This window comes from Zingiber officinale, chromosome 5A, assembly GCF_018446385.1.
Source record: "Zingiber officinale cultivar Zhangliang chromosome 5A, Zo_v1.1, whole genome shotgun sequence".
Taxonomy (NCBI): Eukaryota; Viridiplantae; Streptophyta; class Magnoliopsida; order Zingiberales; family Zingiberaceae; genus Zingiber; species Zingiber officinale.
In genome coordinates this window covers 81997186-82007790 of record NC_055994.1, presented here as the reverse complement: position 1 = coordinate 82007790, position 10605 = coordinate 81997186, and the positions used below count along the sequence as shown (strand labels likewise).

Below are 10605 nucleotides of genomic sequence, written 5' to 3'. Positions count from 1 at the left end.
ATTCAACACATCCTAATTTAACATTCAACACATACAAATTTAACATTCAACACATCGATCAACTCATAATTCAAGAAGTATAAAGTTTGCAACAAAGTTTACAATATCCATCTTGTTCAAGCTACTAGAAAATATGATACAAAGTTCAACAACCCAATGTTTTATAAATCCATCATCCAACCAACAACACTAAGAATACATATAGTCATCTTCATGAGCCACAAAATCTTTGATCCCCATCAAATCTCTTTTGCCTACATAACAACAAACAAATAAACTAGATCATGTCTAACAAGAAAGATTGTAAATATTATACGATATGACCATGTAAAAAGAATAATTGGAAACAAAACATAAATATGAAATTCCTTAAACATTCTAATAAAAGGCCTAAATATAATAAAAGTCATATTTACCAACGATATGAATCATCTATGTCATAACAACGGTAAAGAAAATTATAAGAATTATTTTGAAGCTAAGTACATGTATCGTAACTACGATACAACCTAATATAATTGACACATCATATAGAGAAAAAGAGAGAGAGATATTGTGAAGTATGATATTAGGGTTTAAATTTTCTCACTTAGTTAACTTTATTTTTCATTTTAATTTGCTGAATTTATAGGTTTGTCTTTGGTTGATATTTAATGTAAACTAAAGGATGTTTAAAATAATTGTTCATTTCATTGTGTTAACTAGTTGACAATTTCATATGAATAAGTTTAGCACATTTTTAACAACTCTTTACAAAATATTAAGGTAGGAGGATGCATCGTTATCTAGTAAAGAATTTTAGAATAATGTAATGTAATTCTAGATGAAATATAAAACTTTTATGTATCTATATAGTTTTGAAACTATACATAGATCAAATTCAGAACTTTTATGCATCATTATCATTGAAGATAAAACAAGAAAGAGTAACTTATCAAAAAGAATGAACACAATTAAACAACTATTTAAAGTTAATTTTAACATAATTATTTAAAGTTAACTTTATATAATTAAACAACTATAACATAATTATTTAAAGCTAACTTTATATATAGATCAGTCAATGCATATTAAAGAACTTAGGAATACCGAAAAGAGGTGAACAAATACAGCTGTCTTCAACTACACTGAGATCAGACCAACTTGAGACCTGCACAAACAACATTATCAAATCAGGAAAAAAATAAAGTCAGAGTATTAGAGACTTCATTCATATTGCCTAATTATGCTTTAATTTTGTTACTGGTACACAACTAAGAATCATATAGATTAGTCTACGTCAAAGATAAGTCATCTCATACATTGACAGTGGAACAGTGCAAGAAGACAACAGACTTAACCTACAAATGGCAGAGTTGAAAAGTTAAAAAACCATTGATTAATGTGTAAAGCAGTAAACATAAGAAAAAAAAATCATCATACATTATTAAAATTATCAAAAATCATCACCGCCATCATCGTTATCATCGTAGGCATCATCATCGTCATCATTGGGAGGATTCTGACTTTGAGCGGAGCTCAACTGAAGGTGTTGCATGATTAATTCTTGTTGTCGGCGCATTTCTCTAATATCTTTCTCCAAATTAGCCCGTTCTAGGTCTCTTTGCACCTTTTCTTGGTCTCTTTGCGAAATTATTTCCTTCAGATGGCTAACCTCATTAGTCAAGGTATTTATTTGGGTCGTAAGTGCTGATGTGGAGGAAGAAGTTCCAACTAATCTTTGGGTTCTACTCAAGGAACCCATCCCCAATATCCTTCCCCCTTTTGGTCCTCCACTGGCCTCTAACCATAAACTCAAATTATTGCCAACAGACTCCTCAGACCCCTGACTATCGATACCAGCTTGTGAGCATGTTTGAGCTAGCTCGAGTTGATCATATTTTTCCTGTTTTGTAAAACACATACGATATTGATTAGATATAATAGAAACACATATAATATTAAGACAATAATGGTAGGTAACTAATTAAATTTAAACCATATATTAAGGTAAAATAAAAATTAATTCCAACCTTGACTGCTTTTGCTCTCGCCCCACTCCATGTGTTATCTTTTTTTTTAAAAGTGCGAGTGAAAGCATCAATGAAAGAAGGCTCCTTCCCTGTCTCCTTGGTCTAAAAAAACATTATTTCAAATAACGAAATAATTTGATATATATTAAAAATTTGTGAAAGAGTGAAACTATTACCATTCTCCGTCTATGCTCATCTATGTTAATGGAGCCTCCCGCATATATAGCACTTGAGTCACCAGAATTGTGAGATTGATTCATTCTATTCAGGTCACTCCTTTGTTTACTTTCCTCCGTTGCCCAAAATAGAGTGATCCTCTCCCAATTTTCTTCAGTGATGAAGTTTGGTTTTTTCCGCCGACTCTTTGCGTGACTTAATACATGTCTAATGTGATCGCCACATTTCTTTTTAAATATTCTTCGTATCTCCATTTCTTCATTCGGGTCCCAATTATTTAAGCGCTGAAATAGAAATTTATTTTATTATATAATCACTGTAAAATTGAAGTAAAGTTAAGAAAATTTACTTTGAACTCGCTCCACCAAAGTTGTTTTGTGGCTGGTGGAGTGCTTGAATATGTCAAAGAATCCCCTCCCCAATGGTTGTTCACGATCCTATTTATTTCTCGAACAACTTGCACCAGATTTTCAAAGCTGCATTAAATTACAAAATAATGATATTATATAATTAAGATAGATCTAACAAATAAAATATTTTATAGTACTTACGAATCACCGATGGGGACTAAAGGTGCTCTATCATTCCTAAACTCAGCAAATGAGTTTCTTGCTGAGTCAGGAGGATCTGAGTGGACAGGTAACTGTTCTGGGTAAGGTACTTGTGGCGGCGAATATGAAACCGGTGCAGAAGGTACATGAGAAGGGCCCGGCTGATGAAGGGGTGGCATAGGTACACTGGCAGGAGAATATGATGCCGGTGGAGAAGACACATGGGATGGGCCTGCTTGAGTAGGGGGTGGATTAGGTTCACTGGCAGGTGATGGATGTGTCTGGTCCTGTGGTCGCCGTCTACGTCCACCACGTCGAAATATATGCTGGAAATTTCAACAATTTAATAAAGTTAATTACAGATCTAATACATAACAAAGGATAATTAAAAACTTACCATTTTTATGTAAAGATTATGGAAAAGGATGGAGGGGAAATTTATGAAATGTGACCTCTGATGACCTGTAGGAATAAATATAATGTGTTAACAGATAAAGTAAATCAAATTATAAAAGAGACAGTATATACAATAAAATATGGGAAATTTCTTTAAATAAGCTAACAAAACTTACCCATCATCAAAAATCAAAGTCATCATTGTCATTATCATCCTCATCCTCCTCTTCCTCTTCCTCCTCCTCTTCCTCTTCCTCTTCCTCCTCCTCCTCCTCCTCCTCCTCCTCATCATCATCATCATCATCAATTTCACTTCTATCTACGTTGATTACTACACCGTTGGGATCTCGTAAAGTTGGAATAATATATTCCTCAGTCTGAAAGGTGTTTGAAACTTCCTCTTGTTGATATGCAATGTTTTCCCAACGTGCCTCAATTTTTTTTCATGCTTTAGTTTTACAAACAGCCCACCAATCAATCTTATCGCGTTTCAAACTCGGATATGAAGAATAGAATACTTGAATTGCTTGTTGTGCCAACACAAATGGTTCATATCTCTTATAAAATCTCTTATGATTTATTTCAACTAAATTATAATGTGGATGCACTTTCATCCCTCTAACAGGGTCAAACCAGCGACACATAAATAATATAACTTGCATTTGTGGTCCTGGGTATTCTACTTCTATAATTTCATCCAACAAACCATAAAAATCATTACTTGGACCTCCTTCATTGGATGACGATCACACACCCCACTATTCATGGTATTCTTGCCCATTCCATAGTCTTGAGTATGAAAATTATATCCATTTATGAAATATGCTGGCCAAGTGCGTACGCATGAATTTGGACCCCATGACGGATGGATTAGCCATTCTTGCTCAAGGTGAGCTTGATTAGCTTGAACCTAAGGTCAAAACACAAATTGTTAAAAGTATGCATATGTATCAACAAAATATAGATTTTTTACTTACATATGATTTGAACCATGCAGCAAATTCTTCTTCACAAAATCGATCGAACTCTTGTGGCGATAATTCAGAATATAAGTTGGTAAATATCCTACTCAAAAAAACATATTGTTACACAAATAATTGAAAAAATAAAGAAATAAAAATAAAAATATATACTTACTCGTAATATGATGATACTTCTGGACAATTTAGTAAAATATATGTTTGGGCTGCTCGCCATTCTTTACCAGTTAAGTATCTTTGTTTACATGGTCCACTTGGTCGACCAAGGTAGTTAAAAATTGAAAATGAGGTAACATTTGGATCAATAGGACCCTCATCATTTCTGCCCGCTCTTCGCCTTTTGCATTGAACATGAGGTTCAAAATAATATGATGCAAAAGTGGTGACTTCCTCCATAATGTATGCATTAACAATAGAGGCTTCAACTCGTGCTTTATTTTTCACCTTTTTCTTCAAATGATATAAGAATCTGTTGAAGATATATAAAATTATATTAAATATATATATATATATATAAATAATCCAGGAGTAGAAATATTTTTTTTCATTCAAACATTCGAATTATACAAATAAGACACTCTACCTTTCAAATGGATACATCCACCGAAAATGAACGGGTCCTCCAACTTTGGCCTCATATGGCAAGTGAACCAAAAGATGCTCCATGGAGTCAAAAAAAGAGGGTGGAAATATTCTTTCCAAATTGCACAAAATGATTGGAATATCTCTCTCTAACTTCTCCATGTGTGAACGTTTCAAAACTGTTGAGCAAATATCATGTAGGAAAATACTTAATTCCGTAATCGCTCCCCATACAAATTGTGGTAAGAGTTCCTTAAAAGCAATAGGAATCAGTCTTTGCATTATGATATGACAATCATGACTTTTCATACCAATTAACTTCCATTCTTTCATATCAACACATCTTCCAAGATTAGAGACATACCCATCTGGAAATTTCAAAGATTTCAACCATTCACATAGGACACGTCTTTGATCCTTATTTAATGTATAAATTGCCTTTGGCTTTGGTCCTCTACTATTTTCATCGACATCAAGAGTGGGTCTTTTACATATGAGTCGCATATCTTTTCTTGCATTGAGATTGTCTTTTGTTTTTCCGGTGATATCCATCACAGTATTTATCAGATTATCAAAAACATTCTTCTCAATATGCATTACATCGAGATTATGATGTATCAAATGACTAAACCAATACGGTAAATCCCAAAATATACTTCGTTTAGTCCATTTATGTGTACTCCCATATTCATAATTTGTACCATATGGTTGTTCAATAACAGAGCGAAAGTGATGCACTCTGTACCAAATATCTTGACCAGTCAATCTCAATGGCGGAAGTGTTCTTTCGATCCTATTTTTAGTGAATTCATCTTTATTCTTTCTGAACTTATGATTTGTTGGTAAGAATTGCCTATGACAATCAAAATAACTTGGTTTCTTTCCGTGTTTCAATCTGAATGACTTTGATCTCTCCATACATATTGGGCATCCCAAGATCCCAGCAGTACTCCAACCTGATAGCATACCATAAGCTGGAAAGTCATTTATGGTCCAAAGAAGAGCAGCCTTCAGTATAAACATCTGGTTAGAATGAACATCGTATGTAGGAACACCTTCATCCCATAGTTGTTTAAGTTCTGCTATCAGAGGTTGCATATAAATATCTATTAACTTTTTTGGATTTTGCGGACCTGGTACAACCAATGTTAAAAACATATAAGGTGTTTTCATGCACATCCCAGGCGGAAGATTATACGACGTTAAAATAACTGGCCAACAAGAATAATTTCTTCCTGATTTACCAAACAGAGCAAATCCATCAGCACATAGACATAATCTAATATTTCTAGTCTCCTTTGCAAAATCTGGATATGTTCTATCAAAATTTTTCCAAGCATCTGCATCTGATGGATGACACATTAAACCCTCTTCTGTTTGATGAGTTGCATGCCAAGTCATGTGTTCCGCAGTTGCCTTTGATGCATACAATCTTTGTAACCTAGGAGTTAAAGGTAAATAAAACAACTGGCTGTGTGCTTTACGTCGTTGTTGACTCCTAGTTGTCTTATACCTATCTTGATTACAGAATTTACAAACCTCTACTTCTGCATCATCTCCCCAATATAACATACAACCATCTCTGCAAACATCAATTCTTTTAACTGGAAGACCTAAATCTTTCACCAGTTTTTTCATACTGTAAAAATCAAGAGGCAAAGTGATCACGTGGCAATGTATCGCAAACGCTTGAACAACATCATTAAAACAATCTTACGACATATTATGATACGCCTTTATATTTAATAATCTGGATGTGAGAGATAATTTAGTCTGACTGTCACAACGGAATATATAGGTTCATTTGCGGACTCAATACTTCTTGAAATTTGTAATATATTTCATCCGACACTGGTACATCGGGCTCCTCCAACGACGATGTATTAGTGGCAAACATTTGTTCACTTGTTGGAGGAAAACTAGAACTTGCACCAAGCGTCTCAGGAATATAATTCCGACAACTACATCAATTACCATCCTCGATATGGATTGAATTGTTCATAATAACTCGATCCCCACTAGCAGAGGCTTGAAAATTCGTCCATAATCCTCATCAGATATGAGCAGTTCGCCATGACTTGTCCAATTATAATAATTGAGTAAAACCAAATCTACAAAGATGTTCTTCAACTTTATCGGTGGATAAAATTTCCCATTGTGACATTTTCTACACGCACCTTATCTTCTTGCCATCCATATACATAACTTGAGTAGATGCAAAATTTAAAATTGCCTCAGTCCAGTGATAAACTCAGGAGTTAACCCCTGACGATTAGGCAAATTTTTGTTATACATCCAACTTCGCTCATTCTGCATTTTACCTGAATTCAACTGTTTAGTTAAACATTATTAAAAGTAACTATACATAAATCTTATCATTGAAGACAAAACAAAAAACAACAGCTAATTAAAAAGACGGAACGCAATTAATCAACTATAATAAAATTATTTAAAGCTAACTTTATATACAAAGTAAATGCATAATAACGAACTTAAGAATACCGAAAAGAAGTCAACAAATACAGGTCTTCAACTACACTGAGATCACGTCAAAATGAGATCTGCACAAAAGAACATTATCAATTCAGACAGTAATTTTTGAATATTAACTTAAACAACTGATAAAATGGTGCACGGCGACAGGCATAAACAGTCCAGCCAACTGCCAAAATGGTGCACAGCGGCAGCCATACGCCGTCCAGCCATCGCCTAGCAGCGGGCAGCCACACGCCGGCCAGGCAGCGGACTGCCGGAGGCCAGGCAGCGGACTGCCGGACTGCGGCGGAGGCTCGCAGTGCCGCTGCGAGGTGCGAGTCGGCCTCCGGGGCGGGGGATTGGCCGTGGGCGGCGGAGGCGGCGGCGGCGGCGGTGTGGGGGGGGGGGGGGGTGGTGCCGGCGCTGAGAGCGGCAGTGTCGATCTGCCTGATGATGTCGCTGGCGGTGCTGGTCGAGAAGGTGTCGATGGCGCTCGTCACCTCGTATGCCAGCTCTGCGGCCGCCGCCCTGCCCAGAGAGACAAGAGCGAGCCTTGCTTGCCGAACCTTCCACCGCCGATCGTCGTAGATCACGCCGTCGTCGGTCGGAGATGTGGCCGAAACCGGAAATCGCAGATGGGAAGAAGGGGAACGGGGAAGAGAGGAAAGAAAAGAGAGAAGGGAAAAAGAATCGGGTTGGGAATTAGATCTAGGGTTTTTAGGAACAAATATTTTTTGTTCCCAATTTCGTCCCTAAATTTGGGACAAATTTATGGATTCGTCCCAAATTTTGGGACGAATCCAGGATTCGTCCCAAACTTTGGGACGAATCCAGGATTCGTCCCAAAACTTAAATTAATTTAAAATAAATTAAATCAAAGACCGAAAGCTTATATCTTGACCTAGATACATCGGAATTTGATGAAAAAAGTTTCTATGCGTTCGTATCGTTGCCTTGATCGTAAATATGTCACCATCCATATTTTTTAAATATTATTTTAAGTGATTCAAATTTTTAATACCAAATTAGGTCAAATTGGAATTAAAAAATTCCAAAAATAAATATATTTGGTAAAAAATATTTTTTGGGATATATTTTGATCACGACACGAGCACATAGAAATTTATTTCATCAAATTCGATGTCTCTAGGTCCGTATATGACGCGTCCCATTTTGTTTTTTTTAAGATAATTAAATTTTGGGACGAATCTGGATTCATCCCAAATTTGGGACGAATCTAGAAATTAGTCCCAAACTTTGGGACGAATTCTGGATTCGTCCCAAATTTTGGGACGAATCGAGGATTCATCCCAAAACTTAAATTAATTTAAAATAAATTAAATCAAAGACCAGCTTATATCTTGACCTAGAGACATGAATTTGATGAAACAAGTTTCTATCGTTAGTATCGTTGCCCTGATCGTAAATATGTCACCATCCATATTTTTAATTAATAATTTAATTTATTTAAATTTTCATACCAAATTAGGTCAAATTTGAATAAAAATTCCAAAAATAAATATATTTGTTAAAAAATATTTTTATGTATATATTTACGATAAGGACTATGATACGAATGCATAGAAATTTATTTCATCAAATTCCGATGTCTCTAGGTAGATATTTTTTAATACATATATAGGTTGCTATTAACTAAAAAGGTGTTGTGCAGTGAGCGGTTGTAAATTAATGTCCGAAAACTTAAATATGGACCTACAGACATGAATTTGATGAAAAAGTTTCTATGCGTTCGTATCGTTGCCTTGATCGTAAATATGTCACCATCCATATTTTTAAATATTATTTTAAGTGATTCAAATTTTAATACCAAATTAGGTCAAATTGGAATTAAAAATTCCAAAATAAATATATTTGGTAAAAATATTTTTTGGATATATTTACGATCAGGACAACGATATGAATGCATAGAAATTTATTTCATCAAATTCGATGTCTCTAGGTCCGTATATGACGCGTCCATTTTGTTTTTTTTAAGATAATTAAATTTTGGGACGAATCTATTCGTCCCAAAATTTGGGACGAATCCAGAAATTCGTCCCAAACTTTGGGACAATTTCCTGGATTCGTCCCAAATTTTGGGACGAATCGAGGAATCGTAAACTTAAATTAATTTAAAATAAATTAAATCAAAGAAAGCTTATATCTTGACCTAGAGACATCGAATTTGATGAAACAAGTTTCTATGCGTTATATCGTTGCCCTGATCGTAAATATGTCACCATCCATATTTTTAATTAATAATTTAATTTATTTAAATTTTCATTAATTAGGTCAATTTGAATAAAAATTCCAAAAATAAATATATTTGTTAAAAATATTTTTATGTATATATTTACGATAAGGACTATGATACGAATGCATAGAAATTTATTTCATCAAATTCGATGTCTCTAGGTAGATATTTTTAATACATATATAGGTTGCTATTAACTAAAAAGGTGTTGTGCAGTGAGCAGTTGTAAATTAATGTCTGAAAACTTAAATATGGACCTAGAGACATGAATTTGATGAAAAAGTTTCTATGCGTTAGTATCGTTGCCTTGATCGTAAATATGTCACCATCCATATTTTTAAATATTATTTTAAGTGATTCAAATTTTAATACCAAATTAGGTCAAATTGGAATTAAAAATTCCAAAAATAAATATATTTGGTAAAAATATTTTTGGATATATTTACGATCAGGACAACGATACGAACACAGAAATTTATCAAATTAGATCTAGGGTCTCTAGGAACCAATATTTTTTGTTTTTAGTTAAAATTGGGACGAATCCGGATTCGTCCCAAACTTTGGGACGAATCCAGAAATTCGTCCCAAATTTTGGGACGAATCCAAGATTCATCCCAAAACTTAAATTAATTTAAAATAAATTAAATCAAAGACCGAAAGCTTATATCTTGACCTAGAGACATCGAATTTGATGAAACAAGTTTCTATGCGTTAGATCGTTGCCCTGATCGTAAATATGTCACCATCCATATTTTTAATTAATAATTTAATTTATTTAAATTTTCATACCAAATTAGGTCAAATTTGAATAAAAATTCCAAAATAAATATATTTGTTAAAAATATTTTTGTATATATTTACGATAAGGACTATAATCTGAATGCATAAATTATATTCATCAAATTCCGATGTCTCTAAATATTTTTAATACATATATAGGTTGCTATTAACTAAAAGGTGTTGTGCGGTGAGCAGTTTGTAAATTAATGTCGAAAACTTAAATATGGACCTACAGCGGAATTTGATGAAAAAGTTTCTATGCGTTAGTATCGTTGCCTTGATCGTAAATATGTCACCATCCATATTTTTTAAATATTATTTTAAGTGATTCAAATTTTTAATACCAAATTAGGTCAAATTGGAATTAAAAATTCCAAAAATAAATATATTTGGTAAAA

General features: G+C 33.9%; 1 long non-coding RNA gene across 1 annotated transcript; it reads right to left on the bottom strand.

Moving 5' to 3' along the window:
• Window positions 1-2424: 2424 nt before the first annotated feature.
• Window positions 2425-2768, bottom strand: LOC121982950. Its single transcript, XR_006112341.1, has 3 exons — window positions 2741-2768; window positions 2539-2665; window positions 2425-2473 (listed from the first exon to the last, which is right to left on the bottom strand). It is a non-coding gene; the product is annotated as an uncharacterized LOC121982950 (long non-coding RNA).
• Window positions 2769-10605: the final 7837 nt, after the last annotated feature.